Raw genomic sequence first — 15426 nt, forward strand, 5'->3', positions numbered from 1 at the left:
ATCTTGTTATCAGTCACTTCATATAGTGAGGAATATCGTATCTTACCACGTCTTAGGCTTGCGTGTGTTTCTCCCTGTCTATCCACATTTGTAGTCCAGCTTTCAAGATGCAAATATTTCCATATTGTCCAGTTGACACTCCATCAAACTTTGTATAACAAGACCAGCCACTTCACCTTTGCGCACCCAGACAACTGCAGCCTAATTATGCATGCTGACAGGGCCGTAGTCACCATATACATTGAGGGGGACTCATGCCCCCCCCCCCCCCCCCCCCGACTTCAATCAAAGTGGCAAATATTATCTTGGAGGACATCATTGCACTTGGTTGACTATTTTTCTATGATCTTAGATGTAAATATTGCATGTTTCTTTCAGATAAAACACATTTTTGACTTGTGAATGAGTCAATGGAATTTCTTGTAATAATGAAAAAATACTGGCAATCATGTCCGCCTGGCACAAACCACATGTTTTGGACAGCTGTGAAGTGACAGAATGTCCCACCATCATGGTTCTTATATTGCCAGATTCCAGAGAGTCTCCCCTCTTCATATATGGCAGAATATGTCAACTTCCAATTTGCTATGGTGAGATACATGTAAAAATGTAAGAATTTAGTCACACAGATTTGTTTTTTTCATTGATATAAAAATTAATATAAAATACAGGCACATAGAAGGACATGAAATGATGGCAAATCTGGTCTCCTATGTCCGAATTTCATGTTCATTGGTCAGTCTGAACTGGTAATAATGGCCGAGCCCTCCGCCTCAAACATTTGGTCGAGTGTCCCTTTTTTTCACAAATCCAAGGTGGCAACCCTAATCTGACTTCTTCTTTCACCACTGTTGGACTGATGTAATTTTTTGCCACCCTACTCTTATTTTAGCTCAGAAGGACATGAAGTTACTAACACACACGCTCACACACACACACACACACACACACACACACACACACAGCCAGTTGTTTACATGAAGATGGATTTCAATGACAGCCACTATTTTCCCTCGCCTCTTCTGCCTTTCTTCTTTGGTTTTCCTAATCACATCCAGCAGGGGAGTCCCTGTCCCCCCCTCACACACACAGAAGGCTGAACCCTGCCTGAACCCTGCTGCTTTAATTAATCTCACTGACTTTGTTAATTATTTGTTTGGCTGGCTGACTGCCTGTGTGTGTGTGTGTGTGTGTGTGTGTGTGTGTGTGTGTGTGTGTGTGCATGAACACGTCGCTCTTTGAAGTATTTGGGATGGATGCCACGGCTGAAACAACCCCAGCACTGATGATAACCTCGAGCAGAGGAGGAGGAGGAGGAGGAGGAGGATTCCCTCTTCTCTTCTCTGTAACGTCACTGTTTCTTGAATGTATCTGTGGGGAGGATGATGGTGAGTGATGTCACAGGATGCTTCGATGACCCTCAACATGTAACAAAAAAGTTAATAAAAAAAGGAGCACAGTGATCGAGAGCATTTGGACTCACGCATATCTTTGTTCATGTTGTTTGTGGCAGCGAGGGTGTGTGTCAGATAGGGGGGTAGAAAGTGCTGAAATTCACTTATTTTTCTAATGTATTAGATATTCAAAATATTCTGTTTGCTATAGTTGTGTTATTATGGATTCACGCATTCTTCTTCTGTGGTCATCAAGAATCATCTCTTCTTACTTTTGTCCTCAGAGATCATTCCCAGTGGGCCACTAACGTCTTTCAACGTGGATTTGTGCCTGAATTTCGGTTGTGACATTGCAACCGGGTGTCACTCCGAAGTCATTGAATACTGGTACTTGGTCAGTGACTTGCAGCTTCAGACACAGATGAAAAAAGCCACCCTTTCACATCAGTATGATACGCAGCTGGACACCGTTAGTGTGCAAGGGTGCGCGGCGGTGTCAGGGGGAAAAGTAGCAGGACAACAACAAAAGTTAAGGGTGTGAAAGTCCAAGTGGCAGGCATCGTCGATGGGTCCAACAACCATCGACTTTCATCCAGAAGGTTTCCCGTTTGAATATAAAGCCAAATCCTGTTCTTTCTTCCTAAAACCAACCACGTGCATGTGGTGTGTTTCCTCCTGATGCTGCTGGGTGTTGTTAAACAATAACGGTGACTAGCCATGTATCATGCTGTCGTGAAAGGAAGACTTTCTTCATAGTGGTCTGACACCAGAAGTCACTGACCAAACACTGGTTTTTGACGACATCAGAGAAAGACCTGGTTGCACCTGCCCTTATATAGTGTTCAGGAGGTGTTATATATGCTAATAGGTGAGTTACGATGGATTCAGCACACTTGGGTAAGAGCAGATTTGGACGTTTAAGAACATTGATGCATCTGGAGTTGACTTCTCTTATTTTTTCTCCTATCAGAAAATTAAGAGAAAATATAAGAGAAATTTTAAAGAATGTTGCTGCATGAGGCCGATCGTTCTCATAGATGTTCTACCTGCTCAAAGCTGCTCTGGTCTTTGATTTGGGGAGCGGAGAATTAAAAAATGAAGTGTGTGCTTAGGTAGTTTAATCTCATTTGCAGGTTTTTACAGAGGGTTGGCTGGCAACAGAGGGATAGCTGCCGTCCAAACATACTATGTGATATACCCAGGATGTACATGCAGACACATGTTTGGTTAACCTCAGCACAGCGTGGTCTGAGCGATTGCAGACTCCCGGCTGCAGTGTTCTGGAGGAAATCCGGTAACGTGTTACATATGGGGGGTATTATTCATGATTACAGTTCAATAAACAGAAAGAGAGGATGGAAACTGATCTGCGGTCTGACTCTCTCCTGTTCTCCACCTCTTCCCTGTCTGCTCTTCCTCTTCTCATCTCTTCTTTTCTCAGGGCAGATTATGTTTCTCTTTTTCCTCTTCTTCAGAGATCTTTCTGATCAGATAAAACAGTTAAATGGTAACATCTTCGCCTTGTGTTTGTGTGACTTGTTGTTGACCTTGACTGTGTCCTGAAATTTGTCAGTTGTTTTTCTTCTCATCTGGTTTTGAGAACAGGTGACACAAACTTTTTTGACAAGCTGGTATTCTGACAATATATTGTTTTTTCCAACAAGAACAAACTCCTCTCATTTTCAGCGGGCAACACTGTGAGTGGATGGAGACTCCATCTGGACACACCAGGCCTCCTGTCTTTGAAAGCTCTCAGGTCTTCACTCCTCCGCCCCTGCAGCCTGCTGCTGTGAACACATCAAAGGTCTTGAGCGCCCAGTGTCACAGTAGCTTTTGCTAATGGATCTGCCCTCTCCATTGGGGCAGGAAGCCAGACACCGCCTCCTTCACATTAAGAGCCACGAACTCCAGCTCTCCAGTGAATGAACCTTGCACACCATGTAGTCTCTTGTTGGCCTCCATCGACTTAAAGGTCCAGTGTGTAGGATTTAGTGGCACCTATCGGCAGAAATTAAATATAATATTAACCTTAGAATAGGATGTATATATCTACATATATAGCAGGTCATCTTCAACTGCCATGTTGTTCTATGGTAGCCCAGTTCACACTGCTGCAACTTTTCCCTGCTACGTTCTAAAGCAGTTTTGTCTCATGGTGAACTGGGCCTCAAGCAGACATCCACTGACACACTGGTCGTATTTAAGGACTTCAGTTGTTGGCCACTGCGTATTATACCGCCATGAAAGGTGCCTTTGTGTGTGTGGGCTGGCTTATCACCTTTAGTGTCAGCGGTCTTAGTTCTTTTACTCACTTGGCACAAGTGAGAAGTTTCAGTTGGTCGTGATCTCCCTGCTAGATGCCACTAAATTCTATGCACTAGAGTTGGCAACCTTTACTATTAAAAGAGCCATCATTGGCCAAAAAAGAAAAAAAATCTGGAGTCGAAATCATATTTGAAAAAAGGTAACAGCCTATTATATCTAAATTATCCTATCAATATTATGAATAGATCTAAATGAGCATTCATTAATATGGTTTACTACAAGGTGGCTCCCCTGCAGTCGGCTATTTATAATCATTTAGTACTTTAACTTTGCAGTGTTGGTGGTGAAAGCAAATTAATCTGTCCACACATGATTAAATCCTTTATTTTCTTCCAAGACTTTTCCTTTATTGGATTTAGAATCCGTAGCTAGCCTTGTTAGAGAGACTCCAGGCAGCCGCCGCTACTGAAGCTCAGTAGAATTTAGAGGAAAAGGCTCCAGGTAGACTTATGACGCATATTTTAGTTGATGAAACATTAAAACATTTTTTAATTCAATGTATAGGCTACACATTTTACAATTGCAGAATGCAAAGATCACTTTCAGCCTACAACAATGACAAATGAAAATATGAATAACAATAATAATAATAACTGTCATTCATTTCCATATAATTTTACGTCAAAGCCACAGGGAGCCAGTGGAGAGGGGCTAAAGAGCTGCATGTTGCCTGCCCCTGCGCTAGACCTTTAAAGCCTTGAATGGACTGCTTTTGTATAGCGCCTTTCTAGTCTTCCAACCACTCAAAGTGCTTTTACACTACATGTCACATTCACCCATTCACACACACTCACACACAGATGTAACAGACATCGGTGTGTGATTTGGGGTTCAGCATCTTCCTCAAGGATACTTCATCATGCAGACTGGAGATCCACTGATTAGTGGACAACCTGCTCTACTTCTGAGCCACAGACCAATACCTAAAGCGCCCTCTTATTTTCCAGGACTTGTTTATCAATAATATTAAATATTATTATTATTATTATCATTAAATATATGTTATACACTTTGATTTTCCAATTTTGGGACTTTTACAGCCACTATTCTTCTTCTTTGAGTTAGCTGCTAACTGCTAACTGCTACTTTCTACTCTGCCGCTGTGGGTCATACACATAACACGTCATCAAAACATTACACCTGTGCCTCCCATGATCCCGTCCTGCCAGCTGTCCCATTTATACAGACAGGGCTGTTACGACCTCCATTTCCAGCTCAGAGGTGAGACAACTCTGTCCTTTTATACAGGCCGTCGAGGCGGAATAACGGCGCAATGTTCCTGCCTTGAATAGGCAGTCTAAAAGGAGCTACCATCACAACAGGCCTTTCTCACAGCAGACATTTTGACTTGTAGAAGGCAGTGGTGTTGCTCATAACATTAACAAACAGACTTTAGACATCAACCTCATTATTAACACCTGAGCTTTTCACTACTGTGCCAACTCAAAATATCCTCTGTGAAAAAAGACTTATCCTTGTCTTTATTATCTTTGTTTTGTCTGAAGTGACAACAAATGTCGGTTCTGTTGCTTTTTTGTCGGATGTGTGGGATTATTCTGTTTTGTATTCAATGTTCCATCCAGTTCTCACAATCATTCAAGATCATACGTTGCTGCTAACGCTTTATTATGTGCGTTTTGCCCATTTGGTTGGTCGGCGTTATGAATAGATGTAATCATGTGATTAAGGCGGCAGAGAGGAGATCTCTCAGGGAGGAAAGGGGGATGGTAGAAGGGGCCTCGGGGTGATGGTTGGGTTAAGAGGTGGCTAAGCAGGGGATGAAGGAAGGGTTTGGGATGGAGAGGCTGGGAGGGAGAAAAAAGGGGAGCTGGAGGCCTTCCTGCCCATTCCCCTCACCCACCATGACACCAGCCACCATCCATTAGCTCCCTCTATACCTCTCAATCTGCCACAACCAACACAAACACTAGAAAAAATGTTGGCAATGTACGTGTCTTCATTTGAACGCTATTATCTAGCAGACACATTGAAACTTAACATTTAAGCAATGCGGTGTGTGGTCAACACATTCTAACTCACATGTCCACATTTGGTCATGGACTTTCAACGTCCACATATGACGTCCAAGGTACCCTGGGTGTGTTGGTTTTTGACGTTCTGGGACGCTGTGTCAACTTCAGCCTGTTACATGCATTGTCTTTTTTCAAAATACACTTCTGTTTTCACAGGAAATGTACAGTCTCTTTCAAAATAAATGAACTACATCACTACAACACCACAAATTGACATTTATTTCCTCCAACAACAAATACATGTGGTTGAGTTCAGGACAAAAGTACAGGGCTTGGCTTTACAATCTTACAGGAAGTGAACACCGGCCTCGGTGTTTGTTGGATCCATCCACCACCCCTCCAGCCCACCTCACTCAGACATTCGCCATCTTCACTTTTGTCCTCGTCCCGCTGCGTTTCCCCCTGACGCTGCTGGGCGCCCTTAAACCATAATGGCAACCAGTCGCCTATCATGCTGACGTTAAAGGACGCCTTTTGTTGTTGGTTTTTGATGCTGCAAGTCACTGCCCAAGTGCCGGATTTTGACAATTTCAGAGGGAGAGGGCTCATCATGAAGGATCTTTCAATCTCCGAAATGCACATTGAGAAGATGAGGACAGAGGAGAGAAGAGGCTTCTGAAGGAGCTTAGAGTGAGGAAATGTCCATGTATCCTACACGGAAGTCTTTAATCAAGTGGTGTGACTACGGACCAACGACCTCCTCCTCTCCTTAGACTCCGGACACCTCAACATTCTCATCCTCCTTGACCTCACAGCAGCCTTCGACACCATCAATCACTTCATCGTGCTCTCCCGACTGGAATCATCTCTCCACATCACCGGCACAGCACTCTCCTGGATTCACTCCTACCTCACCAATCAACACCAGTTCATCAGTATAAACAACTGCACCTGCCCCACCGCTCCCCTGTCCCAAGGTGTCCCCCAGGGGTCTGTGCTTGGTCCCCTCCTCTTCATCCTCTATATGCTCCCCCTTGGCAAGATCAATAACTGCACTCTGTCTCCCTCACCACACACCACAACCTAGGAATCATCTTCGACAGCCAGCTAAGGTTTGACCACCACATCAATCACATCACCAGGACTGCCTTCTTCCACCTCAAGAACATTGCACGTCTCCGCCCCTCACTCACCTTCTCTGCTGCAGAAACCCTCATCCATGCATTTATCACATCCAGACTGGACTATTGCAATAGCATCCTCTATGGCTCATCATTCAAACTCCTCAATAAACTTCAATAGAACTCTGCTGCCCGCCTGCTCACCCACACCCACTCCAGAGACCACATCATCCCCGTCCTCCAAAACCTACACTGGCTCCCTATCACACATCGCAAAATCCTCCTCCTACCACACAAAGCACTCAACAACCAGGCCCCCTCCTACCTCACACACCTACTCCACCACCACACCCCCTCCTGCGACCTCCGCTCATCCAAAGGAAATCTCCTCTCACTACCTGCACAGACCAAGCACCAAACCTGGGGGGACAGGGCCTTCTCCATCGCTGCCCCACCCTCTGGAACTCACTCCCCAAACCCAACACACCTCCCAACATTCAAGACCATGCTCAAAACTCACCTTTTAAATTAGCTTTTAATGTATAAATTTGTGTGTTTTATACTTTTTATTGCTGTTTTTTTATTCTGAATTAGCTCTATTTTATGATTTTTAAAAAACTGTAAAGTGTCTTTGAGCATTTGTTAAAAGCACTTCCAAATAAAATGCATTATTATTATTATTAATGGGCTCTGTGGACATTCGGTCAGTTTGACAGGTGACGAGCTACAGCTGTGTAGCAGGTCATATGTGACTACTGCCACTGAAGACTGATGCTATGGAACCAAGAATTTCTTGTGTGGCAGCTTCAGTGCCTCTGTCCTCGTGTCTCTTCCTTGCCTCCTTGGCTCCCATCTCCTGTGGGTTGGACTAGGACCCAAGGAAAGGAAGCAAGTGAGGGAAGCAAGAAGACATATTAGCATAATGAAATGCACCTTTGTCCCTCTTGTCTGTTCAGATGTGTGTCTCAGGGTGTGGCAGTCCAACTCACCTCACCTGCTCCACTCTACTCCTCCTCCTGATTACATCAGCTCACCTGTTCCTCATCAGCTCACCTGCTCCTCGTCAGCTCACCTGTTCCTCGTTAGCTCACCTGCTCCTCATCAACTCACCTGCTCCTCATCAGCACATCAGCCTGCAGGATTTAAATCATGGTTCTTCAGTCAATCGTCCCCAGATCGTTCAGTTCGTGTGTGGTACAGACGTTAAGGCCCCCTGGTACTTTTGCTTGACTTTGTGCTTCCTTGTATTTGTTGACCTCCTCTAACAGATTATCTCCTGTACTCCAGGTTCATATCCAGCGTGCCTCTCATCACCTCACCTACTCATCCTGCCTGCTCTTACAATAAACCCCGTTTAACTTATCATCAGATTCTGCATTCTGCTTCTGCGTCCTGACACTCATTGATCATAACAAGTCACTTTAGAGCGGTTGATATGATACAATATGATTCTGCCTGGTCTATGATGTCCAATAGTCATACAAAAATACAAAAAGTTGTTAAATTCTTAGAATTGTTATGTCTTCTTAGAATTCTCCCTTAAAGGAGCAATAAGCGAAATTCATCATTTCTGGATTGAAGGAATTAAAAAATTGCTATGTGAAGAACTAGAGGTGTAATTTCATCTGGAGTATAGCATGACCTCACACACCCTCTCTCTGTGTTGATCTCCAGCCCATTGTTTACAAGCCGGGCCAGCTGCGCGTTCGTGTACATTCATGTGAACGTACTCACTGAGCCTGGCGGAGAAGCGTGGAGACGTTAGCACTAATCGGCTGCCATGCTAACGCTAACAGGAAAGCAGGGAAATAGCTAAACACAGCAGAGACCGAGAGTGAGTGAAGGACATCGCTAACTGCTAAACTAAGTTGGCTGTTTAGGTTTTATTTCCTCGCCCCTGTGGTGAGTGAATCTGCCTGCAATTGAAGCGGGGGCTAACCGGTGCTTCCTCCTCATGCTCCATTTCACTCAGCTGCCAACATAGCCAGTTAGCCTCCACTATCTTACCAGCTAGCGGCTCTCCGTTTGGATCCAACCAGAGCACCAAGCCCTTGTTATTCAGGTTAATGTGGGAAGAAGCAGCAGGTATATTGGGCAGCTGAGTGAAGCTGAGCCTGCGTAAGAAACATCGGGACCGTCTGGATGTGATAGTCCGTGGAGATGGTGTGGTACTCGCCGGCACAGACGAGGTGAGTGGGGGGGGGGCGGGGGGGGGGGGGGGGGTTGAAGAGCAGAGGTAGAGGGAGGAGTGGCTAATGACACGCTTTGTTTTGCTCTACAGGCAGTGCACAACAGCGAACCTAGCGGTGAAACGATTTTGCTTATTGCCCCTTTAAACAAGACTAGGTCCTTGTGTATAAAAGTTATTCACAGAGCATCTTAGACCTTAAAAGAGCTCCTAAGAGGTGAAAAAAATTTAAGAGGGTTAAAAGTTTCTAAATCAGAGGAGAAAATGGTGGAAACACAAAGAGTTAAGAGAAATATTCTTCAAACGCTGAGTGACAGTGAGTCAATAAAATGCAACAGATAAGGTGGTGCAGGGTGATGACTTGAGTCTGTCTCAACCTTCCATCAGCAGAGTGATATATATATATATATATATATATATATATATATATATATATATATATCTTATACTTGTATAACTGCATCTCAGATCGTCATTACCCTCCATGTACCTTCCATTCCTCCGCCTACCTTTCCCTCCTCCTCCCCTTAAGGAGGCCCCCTCTCCAGGCTAGATCTCCCCCAGTAATCCCTTGGATCAGCCCCCCCCCTTCATCACAGCCCTCCTCTGCTTATTAGATCAGACCCTCTGTCAAAAAGCAGGGATCTGGGGTCTCATTGTTTGGCCCCTGATTAAGAGCTTCTCACACCGGAGGATCAGGGAGTGAAGGAGAAGGGAGCCGGGGGTAAGAAAGAGAGAGGATCTTTTCTTTCTTTTTGTCTGGGGGGGTCTTATGGGCCACATTGTTGCAGGGCTCAGAGAAGGCTTCTTTTTAAAGGTAGGCTGGATTTGGGGGACAATGGGATGTTAGACGATGAGGGATTTAAACCTTAAGCTCATACTTTCAGGGCCTGTGGCCGTCCGTTTGTCCACCATTCTGTGATGTCCCAGTCCGTCTTCATATGTGATGTCATACTGAAGGCAACATCTCAATACAAACTGACTGATTACATTAAACTGCTGCCAGGAAGGTGATCACTCAAATAAGAAGAAAAGATGGACAGTTACGACTCCCTATATATTGTTAATCATTCTTACCTTTCTTTCTTTAAATCACTCTTGGTATCTTTGCAAATTAATGTTAAGTACATTAAATCAAGTAAGTGCAACACATAAACACAACAATAAATTAGTTTTTCTTTTCAAAATTCCTTGTAGAGCCAAACAGCTTTGATTCTATTAGATATGGCATTCCACAAGGTTTTGTAATGGGCCCAGAACTTTTCTTTTTTTTCAAATATTTGTGTTAAAGTGTCAAAGGTATTGCAAAATATACACGTTTATTTTGTGTACAGACCATTTAAATACTGGAAATGCTTAAAGATCCAGTATTCAAGAGTCTGGGGAGTCAAAATACATGAGATACGGACACGTAGACGGGGCGGAGCGGTTCTTTACCTGCTGCACAGACTGTCTTAACAGTATGTGGTTGCTTCCACCTTCACTGTGCGGTCCAACAAACATTGACTTTCATCCAGGAGAGCGGTGTTCGTGTCCCCTGAGATTCTACAGCCAAACCCTGTTCTTTTTCCCTGTTCTTTCAACAAACACCCATATGTTTGTTGTTGAAGGGAAAAAAATTGCAGTGTTGTACTGATGTATTTTGAAAGAGATTGTATGTAAACATTAAATTTCCTGTGAAAACAGAAGTGTATTTTGAAAACAGACAATGCATGTAACAGGCTGAAGTTGACATGGCGTTCCAGAACATCAACAACCAACACACCCAGGGTACCTTGGACGTCATATGTGGACAAGGAAAGTCTATGACCAAAATGTCAATATGTGATGAGGTTGGAGTGAGAATGTGTTGACATGAACTGGTACTGAATTAATTAACTGGATCAGACTGATCTAATTTAATGTGAAATGTAAAAACCATCAAGGTTGCTCTGCTGCTTCACATTGCCTCTACTACAATGAGATATTTATTTTTATTATTTCTAAACAGATTGTGCCCATTTTCTACAGAGTTCATTGAAGTTCTTACCTGTTGTAGGTCCATGTAGCACAGATTAGAAAAAAATACACCAGCCATGAAAAAATAGAGTTGAGCAGTGGCGTTCCCGCATGGACAAGCACGACTTCTGTGGTCACTGCAGTTGATTATAATGGTTGCAGTCTGCTGCAGGCATGCTGACGTGTTGCGTCCATGTCCATTGTATTTTGGCTGTCAGGGGGTGAGGGAGTGTTGCAGAAAGAATCGATAGGTATTTTCATAAAAATAAATTCAAGTTGTGAGTATTGTTTAACCAGGATGAAGTGGTGCCGCAATCCTCATGTGCTGTGATCCTTGGGTGCCATAACTCACTCTTTCTCTGATGCAATGTCTCTCAGAGCTAGATCAAAAGAATGATTCATAATTTATATGTTACTGGAAGCCACATTTTTCTGCAATGAATTTTCATACTGGTTTAAATAAACACTGTTATTGTATTTTTAATTAAAAGCCTATCCCACAGAGACACCTGTCCAAATATACGCCTGCTGAATTGAGTGATTTAAGCAATTAGTAGCCTCGGCTATTAATTGAAGTTTACAGTATCCAGTAATGTGAGAAAACAGAACCAACTTTTACGACTCTAAGCACAACACAAAAACAAAAGGAGAGCATTTCTAGACGATGGATTGAAACCTAAAGGGCCATGACATATGTAATGATTTTTAATTACCTTTATTAGCAACAACATAACAGGTGGCCACTGAGAGCCAACACACAAAAGTAGTATTGTTGATGCACAGAAAACTTTCTGGTTATTAAACAACGTGGTGCTTGTTTGTGGCTCCATCCTCCTCTTTACTTTGAGAGGGGAGTTTGGACAGTAAAGTCAGGAATCTTAACAGTTGGTGAATAAAATAACCACCTGACAGTCCCTGTGTGTGGATAAACAGCTAGTATGATCATTTTGTGTTAACTTGCCAATGCAGCAGGTCTTTCCTTATTAAAAACATCCCATTTTCCACGACAGAGGCAAACCCGTGACTCTATTCAGGACTCATATTCTAATTAGCCGTGATTGTAAAGAAAGACGTTAGTTTGAAAGGACAGTGATGCAGCATTCCAGAGGGATTGAGAGGCCATGTGGGAAAAGCAAACCGAGGTGTTAATCTCAACAGACTGACTGCCCTCCCTTCATGTCCCATCATCCTCCAGGGGGGATACGCTTAATCCCACAGTCTCTGCGGCATCAGCTCATTCATTCCCTGACATCAACGGGCCCTCTTCACCATCAGCAAACACACAAAGGGTTAATTAAAGCTGGTCAAGCTGGAATGCCAGTGGACAGTTGTTGTTTGTCCCGGATGCTGATTGGTCAGGTGGTGGAGGGATTTGTGTAGAAATGCCTTTGTGAAAGTAAGAATCACTGAAATAATATAGTATTAATATTCCTGCCTGCACCCCGGACTTTCACCCAAGAGTTCACTTACTGTGTGAATGTTGAGCCAAACCATGAAGTTTTTAACTACATGCTTTTGTTGCACAAGGAAATAAATGTAAATATGAGGTGGTTAAACAAATCTGTAAGTTTATTTTGAAAAAGACTGTGTGCATCTAACGAGCAGAAACTGTACATGTCCTATGAAAATGGAAGTGTTACATCCCTGAATGTTATCAACAGACGCACGAGGAAAGTGTCATGTAGACGTGAAACGGTACTGACAAAGTGTCGATATTTGATGGGATGAGAATGTGTTGCTGCAGCTGTGTCTTGGGACACGGAGCACGGTTTAGAAACGCACACACACACACACACACACACACACACACACACACTCTGTGGTCCTGTCATTATACCACACAGCCTTTGTGTGTGTGTGTCCATACCTCACTATCACTACTGTGTAATACCTTAAAGACACACACACTCACACACAGAGGTGTATTCCCGCTCGATGACAGACAGATAGAGAGAGTTGGTGACAGAGGCGGAAACACACCTTCCTCTGAGTGTGTGTGACTGAAGAGGACAAACTGCGGTGGTGATAAACCTGCAGTGTGTCTGGGATGTTTGGGTTCTGCTGCTCAGCCGACAGTGAAGAAACACCTGAGAGAGAATCAGACCCTCCATCAGGTTCACCTCTTCATTGTTTGAATCACACTGTGTCTTTCAGTTTTCTTTACAATCAGCTTATTATTTATGTTAGAAACCCATACAGGAAAGTATATATTTATACAAAATAGGAATAACAGCGGCTCGAACAATTACAATATATCAGAGCTCCCCCTAAATTTCTAAAATGAGGCTGTCTGAGGAACTCATGCTTCCTTCGGGGGAGCCGGTCTCCTCGTAGCTTCCTTGTATTTTGAATCCTAGTAGCCTCTTTAAGGTGGGAATATTACACTGTTACACTGCCTCGCTGCTCTGTATAAAAGGTACAATCGCAGAATGGGGGGAGCTGTCTCACCTTTAAGCTGGCATCAGAGGTAGTAACAGCGTTGAAACGATGTCTGTATCAACGGGACAGCCAGCAGGACGGGATCATGGCAGCACTGGTGTGACATTTTGACAACATGTTATGCGTTTGACCCCACCGCAGGGGATTTAAAAAGCAGCTGTTAGCAGCTAACTCAAAGAAGAAGAACAGCAACTAAAAAAGTGTCCACAAATTGAGAGAACAATGAGGTCCAAGAGCTTCTTACCCTCCCAGCAGAGGACGAGATCAGCCACCATATAACAAACGGGAAATGATTGTTATTGACATGTTAATGCCACTGTTATTGTTTATAAAGTGCTGCTGACGTGTGTATGCTATTTCAATCAGGAGAGACAGAAGAATAGAGTAAAGATAATGTTTAATACAGAATATGAGTGTACAGATAAACAGATGATTAGAGATATTTTGTGATCGAGGGACATCTGAGCGGCAGCAGGATAAATCCCCCCATGGAGTCCAGACACTGGTGGAGATGGTGGCTGCTGACTCTGAGGCTGATGAATCCGTAAAGACTAGGTAGTGATGGGGAGGTGGAGGGTGTTCATGATGGCAGCAAGAAAGAACCATATTTAAAATGAGGACCAGTAAGGTGATAGGCTGACAGAGACGATGTGTCGCTGTGCTATTGGTTGATTGTGAATCAGCTGATGACTGAATTGACAGCCCCGGACAATGACATCTAGAAACAGTGAGTGAGCATACGTGCGAGGGATGAATGGCAGGGTGAGAAAGAAGACTTACAGCCTGTGCATGAAAAGTGTTGTCTTCCTGATTGTCAGAGCTTCATATGTCACATTAGAGGCCAAAGCTGTCGTGTTACATGTCACGGCCATCACGTCTCTTTTGATTCTACGATGCCAGCATGCTGTTGTTTGGTTCTGTGTAAAAATGCAAAGCCAGCATAAAGAAGGGATTTCATAGTGGCTCTATAGCGCCATCTCTGTGTAAAAAGAGCTCTCTCAATTTGTGGACATTTTCAGCCACTGTTCTTTGAGTTAGCCGCTAACTGCAACCACCTACATTTAAAATCTCCTGCAGTGGGTTGCGTCGTCAAAATGTTGACAGCCCATGCTGCCCATGATCCCGTCCTTCCGGCCATCCCGATGATCTTGTTTTTACCTGGGTTAGTGTATTGTGCTCTTACTACCACTAGATGGCACAAAAAAGTGTCTAAGTTAAGTAGAATGAAGTATAAGGTCCAGTAAATCCAAAATGTGACGTTCTGATATGAGGGCACGGGGTCTCAGGAGGAGGCAGTGTAAGAAGGGACTAAAGTTGACTTTTCAGACAGCAATCTTATCATGGCTACAAAGCTCCACTTGAGCTGTAGGGAGTAAATGCCTTGCTCATGGGCACATCAGTGGTACCTGTGAAGGCAGGGAGGATCAAATCTGTCTTTCCCCCGCATCCTTCCCTGATTTAAAAAAAACATCATCTCTTTCCCATCCCTAAAGAAAGCCTTCTCCTCCCTCCACACCAGCGTCACAAATATCTCAGTTCAGAGGGTGACAGCTCAAGCTTGATTCATTTTCACGCATGTACATATTTGTATTGGATCCCTGTCAAAAACAATTATAATGGTCCCCCCAGGATTTCAGCCCCCCTCTCCCTCCTGAGAGGCGTCTGCTGTCAAGACTGCTTGGATGATTTTCTGGAGTCAGGGTGTCCACATCTGTGCCTGATTAGCACAACAATAAGGCCCAGCACCCCCGACTTAATGAGAAGGCATCTTCAGCCTGGGCTCGAGGACTCCACTGACAAAGACGCTATACAGCCACGACACAAGTGTTTTCCTCCAGATCCATTAGGCAAAAACCTGCCACCACTGCAGTTTATCAGGAAAAAAAACAACTAAAAGTTCGAGGAAAGTCGTGATTCTCAGATCCAGAAAATGGTTCTTTGTGCTCTGACCTGAGCAAGAATGTAAACTGGAAAATAAAATGAGGCTA

This window comes from Epinephelus lanceolatus, chromosome 11 (genome assembly GCF_041903045.1).
Source record: "Epinephelus lanceolatus isolate andai-2023 chromosome 11, ASM4190304v1, whole genome shotgun sequence".
NCBI lineage: Eukaryota > Metazoa > Chordata > Actinopteri > Perciformes > Serranidae > Epinephelus > Epinephelus lanceolatus.